Below are 11062 nucleotides of genomic sequence, written 5' to 3' on the forward strand. Positions count from 1 at the left end.
TTGGCGCAAGTCATAGAAGGTGCCCACCTAATAGAGGCGTAGTGCTCGAAGAGTGTTTTATTCGAGTGATAAGTCAAATCATTGTAGAAAACAATGTTTAGTTTAATTATGAGGCTATGTTTATACTTGTGCCCGGAAGTATGATTGTCCTCCCTTTGTGGCTATTCTTATATGTATAAGTAGTCTGAAAGATAGCAGTCGTTGGCTTCAGCCCCCTCGCGGACAATGCGGGGGTGTTGGCGAAAAAATATGCATAATCACACTTGATCCAATGTCTTGGTCCATTAAGGAGGTGATCGCACGCCGAACTAGGCAACCGGACTATATAGCTGTAACACTTTCGCTTAGTCATAGGAGTCTAATGGTGGGGCTACTATGTAGCCGCTGGTACCTCCACGTGCATCCAAATACGGGCGCGTGTGTACATGGCCGGGAAACGGCCCTTCGTTAAGGCGGAAGAATCTTTACGGATTTCGGTGAGTCTTCGAGTGGTTGAACAGTCTCTCGCTATATCATGACGGTCAGTTTTCGGCTTTCTCTACTGAGGCGCTCATCCGGAATAACCAGGGCACAATCACAGTAGTTCTCCTTTGGCCTTCCTTAGCCGGATGATAGCGGAACGTAAGGCGGCAAACCCAGGAGCCGGGAAAACCCAACCTGAATAACCCTCCCATTTCAAGCCTCTCCTAAAATTGCAGACTTGTGTTCCAGTTCTCCTACTTAAGAATCTCTCTCAGAATTTCGTCAATTCGACACAATATTACTCAAATGCCAAGGCACTTACAGTGGAAATCTAAAAGGATGGTGAGAAAACAGGATCCGAGAGGGAATTGCTCACTCACCGTCGGGATCGAAGAAGAAGACCTGGCACGTGCAGCCATCGGGCTGGGACTTCTCGAACAGCTAGGTGTCGCGGGTCCTGAGCACGCTGAGGAACCCGTCGAAGTCGGCCACGGAGAAGGCGAGGTGGTGCCGCCAGGGCAGCTGTGCGGGCGCGGCGACCCCCTGCGCGGCCCCCAGGGCGGCAACGCCTGGGTCGCACTTGATGATGTGGAGCATGACGTCGGGGGAGCCTGGGAGGCGGAGCCAGGCGACCTGGAAGCCGGAGTAGGCGGGCGCTGGGACGCGCTCGAAGCCCAACACCTCCTCGTAGAAGGCGACCAGGCCTCGCATGTCACCGGTCTCCCACGCGATGTGGTTCAGCTGCAACGTCGCCATCGGTCCGGTCAGGGAAGTTGGGAGTGGAAGTCGCCACCGCCGCGTCCATGTCCTCCGAGGTGCCTACCGGGATCTCTCTTGCACAAACCTACCGATGAGCACCCAACAACACGGGTGAACGAAAAGCAGAGAGAAAGCAGGATGGATGGATCTGGTATGGACCGATAGAGGCCTCAGTGGTGGGGTTGATGATGGGGAGGTGGCGGCCGAGCACGGGCGCGCGCCAGTCGCCGTCGATGAAGAGCTGCCGCTGCAGGATCTTCACCGTGGTGACCATCGCGGGAGGCGGGGAGTGACCACTGCGAGGCGCAAGGTGGAGAAGAGGTGGGGAGCGCCATCCTCTCATCGAGTACGCGGCGAGCACACACGCTTTGGGGCGTCGTAATGCCAGAGGGCAGGAGCGATCTGGATCGAGGAGAGCGAGGGGAGGGACGGGTGGCGGCGAGGGCGGATCTGGAAGGGGAGAGGACGAGAATAGAGCGAGGGAAAGAAAGGAGGCGGGGGGGGGGGTGGATGTAAAATTACAACAGGGCAGAGCTAGGGTTTCCGGGATGGTGTGGAAGGGCTGATGACTACCGTTGGATCCATGATCATCCGACGGTGTTTGATGCATGATCCGCGTTATGCGTCCACGGACCAATCAGAATACAGTACGACGTTATGACCATCTAAATTGGTCAAAAAATTCATTTTCTATTTTTTGAGTGCCTAAATTGAGTTTTTTAAATGACATATCATATATTTGTTGCAAAATGGGAGCAAATCATTTTTATCATATATTAGGCCATATTTAATATTCAATTGACAAAATGGTTGCTTGTAAAAAGTTTTTATACACCTTTGGTGAAGAAGACAAAATTACACCGTTTCAGCAGGAAGCGGGTCAAATTTGAACTACAGCTGCATCATAGTTTGCTCTTTATTTTTTCCAAAAATCATTTCTAGGTACATAAGTATATATTTAATCAGAGAATCATCAAAAAAATCCAATATTAAACGAATAGCTAGGAACGGTCATTCCCACCGTTTTGACCGCATTTTGAAACGGGCATAAAAATTTCAAAAACAAAGCAAAAAATTGGAAAACCTTTGCAGTGTGTCATTATATGTGACCAAGTTTCTAGGAAAAATAATAAACTTGTAATACAACAATTATTTCAAATAAGTGTTCTCAGAAATGAGCTATCATGCGTGAAGATTCATGGCATTCAAGGCAAATGATCAACCTTTTGGCCACATTCATGACATAGTTTACTCAAATGATCTCATATTGTGCACAAGGGTGCATATTGGAATGGCAAACAATATTGCCTAAGGAAGTTTTCATTTTCTTTGGACGAAAAAATCGTTTTCCATTTTTCGAGTGCCCAAAATGAGGTTTTTTTGTGAAGAACCTACCAAATAATTGTTGTAAAATTGGACCAAATCAATTTTCTAAAATACAAGGTCATATTTAATGCATAATTTACCAAATGGTTGGGTTCAAAAGCTTTTATCCACCTCTCGTGAAAAAGACAAATTTCTGCCGATTCAGTTGGAAACGGGTCAAATTTGAACTGCGACTGCCTCATAGTTTACTATTTATTTTTCCAAAAAATCATTTCTAGGTACATAAGTATCTATTTAATCAGAGAAACATCCAAAGTTTTCCAAGATTCAACCACTAGCCAGGAACGATCAAGCCCGCCGTTTTGACCACATTTTGAAACGGGCATAAAAAATTCAAAAATATTCAAAACATTGGAAAACCTTCGCATTGTGTCATTATATGTGACCAAGTTTCCAGGAAAAATAATAAACTTGTAACACGGCAAATATTTTAAAGAACTGTTCTCAGAAACGAGCTATCATGCATGAAGATTCGTGGCTTTCAAGCCAAATGATCAATCTTATGGCCACATTCATGGCATAGTTTGTTCAAATGATCTCATATTGTGCACAAGGGTGCATCTTGGAATTCCAAACAATGTTTCCTAAAAGATTTCTCATTTTCTTTGCACGAAAAATTCATTTTCCATTTTTCGAGTGCCCAAAATGAGTTTTTTGTGAAGGACCTACCATATATTTGTTGCAAAATTGGACCAAATCAATTGTATAAAATACTAGGAAATATTTGATGCACAACTGACCAAATGGTTGGGTGTAAAAAGTTTTGATCCACCTCTCGTGAAAAAGACAAATTTCCGCCGATTCAGTTGGAAGCGGGTCAAATTTGAACTGCAGTTGCCTCATAGTTTGCTATTTATTTTTTCCAAAAATCATTTCTAGGTACATAAGTATCTATTTAATCAAAGAAACACCAAAAAAATTCCAAGATTCAACCACTAGCTAGGAACTGTCATTCCCGGTGTTTTGACCCCATTTTGAAACGGGCATAAAAAATTCAAAAAATCAAAAAAATTGGAAAACCTCCGCATTGTGTCAATATGTGACCAAGTTTCCAGGAAAAATAATAAACTTGTAATACGGTAATTATTTTAAAAAAGTGTTCTCAGAAATGAGCTATAATGTGTGAAGATTCATGGCTTTCAAGCCAAATGATCAATCTCATGGCCACATTCATGGTATAGTTTGTTCAAATGACCTCATATCGTGCACAAGGGTGCATCTTGGAATGACAAACAATGTTGCCTAAGGGAGTTTTCATTTTCTTAGGACGAAAAATACATTTTCCATTTTTTCGAGTGCCGAAAATGAGTTTTTTTGTGAAGGACCTACCATATATTTGTTGCAAAATTGGACCTAATCAATTTTATAAAATACTAGGACATATATAATACACAATTGACAAAATGGTTGGGTGTCAAAAGTTTTGATCCACGTCTGGTGAAAAAGACAAATTCCCACTGATTCAGTTGGAAGTGGGTCAAATTTGAACTGCAGGTGCCTCATAATTTGCTCTTTATTTTTTCCAAAAATCATTTCTAGGTAAATAAGTATGTATTTAATCAGATAAACACCAAAAAAATTCCAAGATTCAACCACTAGCTAGGAACGGCCAAGCCCGCCGTTTTGAAAGCATTTTGAAACGGGCATAGAAAATTAGAAAAAAATCAAAAAATTGGAAAACCTCCTCATTGTGTCATTACATGTGACCAAGTTTCCAGGAAAAATAATAAACTTGTAATACTGTATTTAGTTTTAAAAAGTGTTCTCGGAAATGAGCTATCTTGTGTGAAGATTCGTGGCTTTCAAGCCAAATGATCAATCTCATCGCCACATTCATGGCATAGTTTGTTCAAATGACCTCATATCGTGCACAACGGTGCATCTTGGAATGACAAACAATGTTGCCTAAGGGAGTTTTCATTTTCTTTGGACGAAAAATACATTTTCCATTTTTTTCGAGTGCCCAAAATGAGTTTTTTGTGAAGGACCTACCATATATTTGTTGCAAAATTTGACCAAATCAATTTTATAAAATACTACGAAATATTTAATGCAGAACTGACCAAATGGTTGTGTGTAAAAAGTTTTGATCCACCTCTCGTGAAAAAGACAAATTTTCGCCGATTCAGTTGGAAGCGGGTCAAATATGAACTGCAGTTGCCTGATAGTTTGCTATATTTTTTCCAAAATAATTTCTAGGTACATAAGTATCTATTTAATCAAAGAAACACCAAAAAAATTCCAAGATTCAACCACTAGCTAGGAACGGTCATTCCCGGTGTTTTGACCCCATTTTGAAACGGGCATAAAAAATTCAAAAAAAATTAAAAAAATGGAAAACCTCCGCATTGTGTCATTATATGTGACCAAGTTTCCAGGAAAAATAATAAACTTGTAATACGGTAATTATTTTAAAAAAGTGTTCTCGGAAATGAGCGATCATGTGTGAAGATTCATGGCTTTCAAGCTAAATGATCAATCTCATGGCCACATTCATGGTATAGTTTGTTCAAATGACCTCATATCGTGCACAAGGGTGCATCTTGGAATGACAAACAATGTTGCCTAAGGGAGGTTTCATTTTCTTTGGACGAAAAGTACATTTTCCATTCTTTCGAGTGCCCAAAATGAGTTTTTTTGTGAACGACCTACCATATATTTGTTGCAAAATTGGACCTAATCAATTTTATAAAATACTAGGACATATATAATGCACAATTGAAAAAATGGTTGGGTGTCAAAAGTTTTGATCCACCTCTGGTGAAAAAGACAAATTCCTGCTGATTCAGTTGGAAGCGGGTCAAATTTGAACTACAGGTGCCTCATAATTTGCTCTTTATTTTTTCCAAAAATCATTTCTAGGTAAATAAGTATCTATTTAATCAGAGAAACACCAAAAAAATTCCAAGATTCAACCACTAGCTAGGAATGGTCAAGCCCGCCGTTTTGACCGCATTTTGAAACGGGCATAAAAAATTCAAAAAAATCAAAAAATTGGAAAACCTCCACATTGTGTCATTACATGTGACCATGTTTCCAGGAAAACAATAAACCTGTAATACTGTAATTATTTTAAAAAAGTGTTCTCGGAAATGAGCTATCATGTGTGAAGAGTCGTGGCTTTCAAGCCAAATGATCAATCTCATTGCCACATTCATGGCATAGTTTGTTCAAATGACCTCATATCATGCACAAGGGTGCATCTTGGAATGACAAACAATGTTGCCTAAGGGAGTTTTCATTATCTTTGGACGAAAAATACATTTCCCATTTTTTGAGTGCCCAAAATGAGTTTTTTTGTGAAGGACCTACAATATATTTGTTGCAAAATTGGACCTAATCAATTTTATAAAATACTAGGGAATATATAATGCACAATTGACAAAATGGTTGGGTGTCAATAGTTTTGATCCACCTGTAGTGAAAAAGACAAATTCCCGTTCGTTCAGGTGGAAGCGGGTCAAATTTGAAGTGCAGGTGCCTCATAGTTTGCGCTTTATTTTTTCCAAAAATCATTTCTAGTTAAATAAGTATCTATTTAATCACAAATACATGGTTTGATGGCGAGACATCAAGGTTTGGACGGTGGCCGAGGGCCCCAACTCTAGAGCGCATAAGCTCGCATGCCCGCCGCGTGGTCACCGCGTGACCATGGTGTTGCCATGTGTTCTGGGAAGCCTAGATATGTCTAGTGAGTTGGTCAATCCCCAGGTATATGCTAGGAAGAAAATTATAACATAAGATTCTCATGAGGAGACCGAACTATGCTCAAACATGAATTAGCAGCCAAGTGTTTGATTAACGGTACGGGAAATGCACATGGCCAATGGGCATGAGTTTTGGCTGAGGATGATCATATACTAAGAAGAATGTCTTCACAAATTTTTAGGGAAATCAAGAATATATAAATAACACTTCCTTCACAAAGTGCTACTCTGAACAAAATAGGAAAATGAATATTGTTGAATTATTTTTTAACTCAGCAAGGAAGGTTTTTGACATATTTGATGAAGATATGATCCAAACAATTTATGAGATTTTTTTGGGAATTCTGAAATAACATAAATATAGGTTGCTTCAGAACCGAGGGCAAAAATTAACACATGGACATGACACATAGGCAAAACTGATGAGATGGCGCCTAGTCATCACAACCCACCACAATCTACAAGGCTATGACCATCTCTATTGGTCGTTAACAACTAGAAATAAGGCAGTGGATCAGCACTGTTTGCTTTATGACCATTTCGTGTAAGGAAATTATGACCTTTCTGAGCAAAATGGTCGCAATGGTTTAGGGTTTGGAGCCCCCCGAACAGCTTTTGACCAATTGGTCTCAAATGGTCATAGATCTATGACCAATTCTTCTAGGGTCACTGATAGAAGGTCACTAGTTGACATATTTCTTGTAGTGCGGGCAGGAGATGCAGCTGCATGACATTCTTTGGGTCGTCCATGATGGAAAAAACCGTGGTAGAAGCAAGGGCGAGGAAAATTTCAGGGAGTTCCCGGTTACGGTGGGTTGTCGGGGCCGAGCGATGCGTGTTTCTCTCATACACGTACGCGCTAGTGTGCGAGGCATTGGGCTCTAACTGAACCCGAGCGAGGCGTCGCCTAACTGAACCCGAGCGATTGCACTACAGGCTATGCGTTACTGAACCCGAGCGATCGAGCGATTCCTTCGCTACTGTTGCTAACTGAAGCAAATCGATGCTGCCTCTGGATGAATAGTGAGCATTGCTGGGTGGTTTGGATGAACAGTGAGTGTTGCGGGGGGGGGGGTGAGGTTGGATGAACAGTGAGTGGTGGGGGTGGACGAACAGGACCACGTGGCATTGCCTCTAGATGAATAGGACCCTGATCGATCGAGTCGGTTGGGGCTGGATGAACAGGACCCCGTGGAGGGCTGGATGAACAGGACGACCCCGTGGAGGGCTAGATGAACAGTAGCTCGTGGAGGGGTGGTTGAATAGGAGCCCGTGGAGAGGGCTGGTTGAATAGTAGTCGGTGGAGTAGCACGCGGTGGAGGCTGGATGAACAGGAGCCCATGGATGAACAGTCGCAGGTGGAGGCTAGAGGAGATCGACGATGGATGAACAGTAGCCCGTGGAGGCTGGAGGAGGTTAACGGTGGAGATGAACAGTATCCCGTGGAGTCCTATTTTGCGGTACGCCACACCCCTCCCGATGAACAGGACCCCCGTTTCGACCGTAGCGCTCCAACACAAGTCTGTTTCGTCCGTTTTGCGGTACACCACACCCCTCCCAATCAACAGGACCCTGTTTTGACCGTAGGAGGTCCAACACAAGTCTGTTTCATCCGTTTTGCGGTACACCAGACCACCTCCCGAGGAATAGGATCCCGTTTCAAACGTGTCCGGTCGAACAGAAGGACGTTTCCTCTGTTCTGCGGTACGCGAGGACTCGTTTCCATCACCTGTTCCGTCCAAGCCCTCCCGATGAACATGACGATGCATTCCGTTCCAACCCAGCCAGTTGGCTCCCCATGAACACGACCACGACGCTGTTTCTCCGTTCCGATCCAGCCATGTACACGAGCCCTGGCCGTACGTATGCGCGAGTAGGCGTTCGAGACCCCGCCCGTATGTACACATACGTGGCCGCATTTTCTTTCTTGCACACTAGCCTCTGTACGTACGTGTACATGCTACGTGTGCGCCTCTACTACGACACATGCGCGCCTCTACATCCACCAGTATGTACGTACACATTCGCGACCAGAATGACAACGCTACGTATGCTTCGACCGGGTGGGTCCCGACTGTCAGGCACATCCTTGCGTGCGAAGATGTAGCTGGTGGGTCCCAGCACTCAGGGGGGCGAATCATTTTTTTGCCTGGACGCACTTTCTTGCGTGCGAAGATGTAGGTGGTGGGTCCCAGCAGTCAGGGGGCGAATCATTTTTTTTGCCCGTAGTATGGACGCACTTCCTTGCGTGCGAAGATGTAGCTGGTAGGTCCTAGTAGTTAGGGGGGAAACATTTTTTTTGCAAAATACGGTGGCCCGTCCGGTGGGTCCTTGCTGTCAGATGGAGGAATAATAATTTTCCGTGTAATAAGGAGGCACTTCCTTGCGGCTGCCGTGGACCCAGCTGTCAGCCTCTCCATGTATAGTACTCTTCCAATGGAAGTCGGTCATTGACCACATTGACCATGCCGCGCAGAGAGCACCACGGCGATGGACGACGGCAAGGCCTAGGAAGGGGACGACGTGGAGCTGGGGAAGACTCGGCAGTGGATGCCCACGCATAGAAGAGTACGAGGGAACATTGGTTCGGCTGCGGTGTGAGGCTGCCGTCGCCGCAGAATAACAGGGGGTGTGGGTGAGTGGAGGGATGGCCTGGCCAGTGGTGGGAGTAGTATGGGAGCGGTGAGGCCTCCATTGTAGCACAACCGGCCACGGGAGGCAGGAGCAGGGAGCACGACCGGTGCTGCTTTGGGCGGCTGGAGCAAGAAGACCAGAGGTTGAAGAAGCACTATGGCTGTTGGATGGACATCATGCAGTCACTAGAGTATTGCCTAATTGACAAAGCCGTCTGTCCTCGTCAACTTAGTAGGCCCACAAGTCAACCCAACAATATGGTGGGTCCCAGCTAGCAGGGGGTATTCATTTTTTTGGGCGTAATAAGGAGGCACTTCCTTGTGTGCGAAGATATAGCTGGTGGGTCCGACCTGTCAATGGGGGGAACGCTTTTTTTGCGAAATACAGAGGCCCTTCCTGTGGATCTTAGCTGTCAGGTGGAGGAATCATTATTTTGCGCGTAATAAGGAGGCATTTCCTTGCGTGCGGCCATGGACCCAGCTGTCAGCCTCTCCATGTACAGTCCACTTCCAATGGATGTCGTTCATTGACCATGTTGACCAGGCCGTGCCGAGAGCACCAAGGCGGTGGACGACGGCGAGGCCTAGGAAGGGAACGACAAAGAGCCAGGGAATACTCGGCAGTTGTTTCCCACGCGAAGGAGTACAAGGGTTTACTGGTTCGTCGACCATCCCCGGAGAATAACAGTAGGTGTGGGTGAGTAGAGGGATGGCTAGGCCAACGATGGCAGTACGGTGGAGCCGTGAGGCCTGCGCGGCAGCATAGCCGCCCGCGGGAGGAGGGAGCAGGCAGTCCCACCGGTGCTTGTTTAAGCGGCCGGAGCATGAACAGCAAAGATTCAAGAAGCACGACAGTCGTTGGAAGGACATCCAACATTCACTGCTCTCGTGTGTTGACTAAGTTGATAGGGCGTTGCGTGTGCATCAACCTTTTTTTATGAAAGCGTACGCGTCAACCTATAGTAGGCGCACAAGTCAGCCTCAAATCTGTGGAAAACAACATACAACCCATCTGCCATTATTTCTAATAATGTACAGCCCATTTGCTAATTCTTAAGATTTTTTTTGGAGCCCATCTTCTTTTTGTTAGCATTACACCCCATATTGTGGCCACGGTTAAAAAGTATACGATATTTTGCATATTTCGGTGCGGCCAACTGTTTTTAATCCAGAAATATCGATTCACATTCAAACTATTTTGAAAAATAATTTATATAAATATAAAATCCAAATAATTGTCTATGCATAAAAATCAAGGGAATTTAAAATCTTGTAATGAAAAAAATTGAAACTAATTCCCGGTTTGATGTGTTTTAAAAATGTACAACCCATTTCTGGGCAAACCGAATGAAACTCTCCTCGTCTTGAAAGATTTGCAGCCTAGCAGGGCCGACAAAACAAGTAGGCCTTGTTTTGGTATTTCTTTAAAAAATAGAAGTGGGCTAGCCATTTTGAACAAGAAAAAAACACAACTGGGCTCATGATGTCATAAACATAAATAAAACCCTGGCTAGACGGGCCACAGCCCCCGCACAGCCCTGTTGTTACCCTGATCCATCGCTAAAACTAGTATAAATAACAATTGCATGTTCCTCAAAAAAAAACTGCGCGACCTGCTGGGTCCCTAGTGTCAGCCGCTCGTAGTGTAATTCTCTCGTTTATTGACTACGTTGACAATGGCGTGAGCCCCAGATGTCCAACCATTAGGAGGAACCATATTTTTGGGCTTGTAATATAGAGGCACTTGCTTGCGTACTACCATGACGCTGGTGGGTCCCTACTGTCATCCTCTTCACGTACAGTCATCTCCTTGGTCCTCTCGGTTGTTGAAGATGTTGACAACCAAGAGGGCGGCAGACCGTGCACGATGTTTAAACCAAGGCCACAAGGCGGAGGACGACGGTGAGGCCTCGGACGGAATGAACAGGAGCCGTGGAAGATGCGCCAGTCCACTCACAGGCGGAGGGGAATATGAAGGTTGACTGGTTCAGGTGCGTGTGCATCTTGGGGCTGACGTCGCCGAAGAATAACAGGACACGTGGGGGAATAGAGGGAGGGACTAGCCAACATTGGAGGGTACATACAGTAGGGCGGTGGAGGCTAAGCCAGCCATGG

General features: G+C 44.9%; 1 pseudogene; it reads right to left on the bottom strand.

The window, feature by feature from the left end:
- Positions 1-834: 834 nt before the first annotated feature.
- On the bottom strand, positions 835-1218 carry LOC123158074 (uncharacterized; annotated as a pseudogene).
- Between the last annotated feature and the right edge of the window lie 9844 nt (positions 1219-11062).

The sequence above is a fragment of the Triticum aestivum genome, chromosome 7B, assembly GCF_018294505.1.
Source record: "Triticum aestivum cultivar Chinese Spring chromosome 7B, IWGSC CS RefSeq v2.1, whole genome shotgun sequence".
Taxonomy (NCBI): domain Eukaryota; kingdom Viridiplantae; phylum Streptophyta; class Magnoliopsida; order Poales; family Poaceae; genus Triticum; species Triticum aestivum.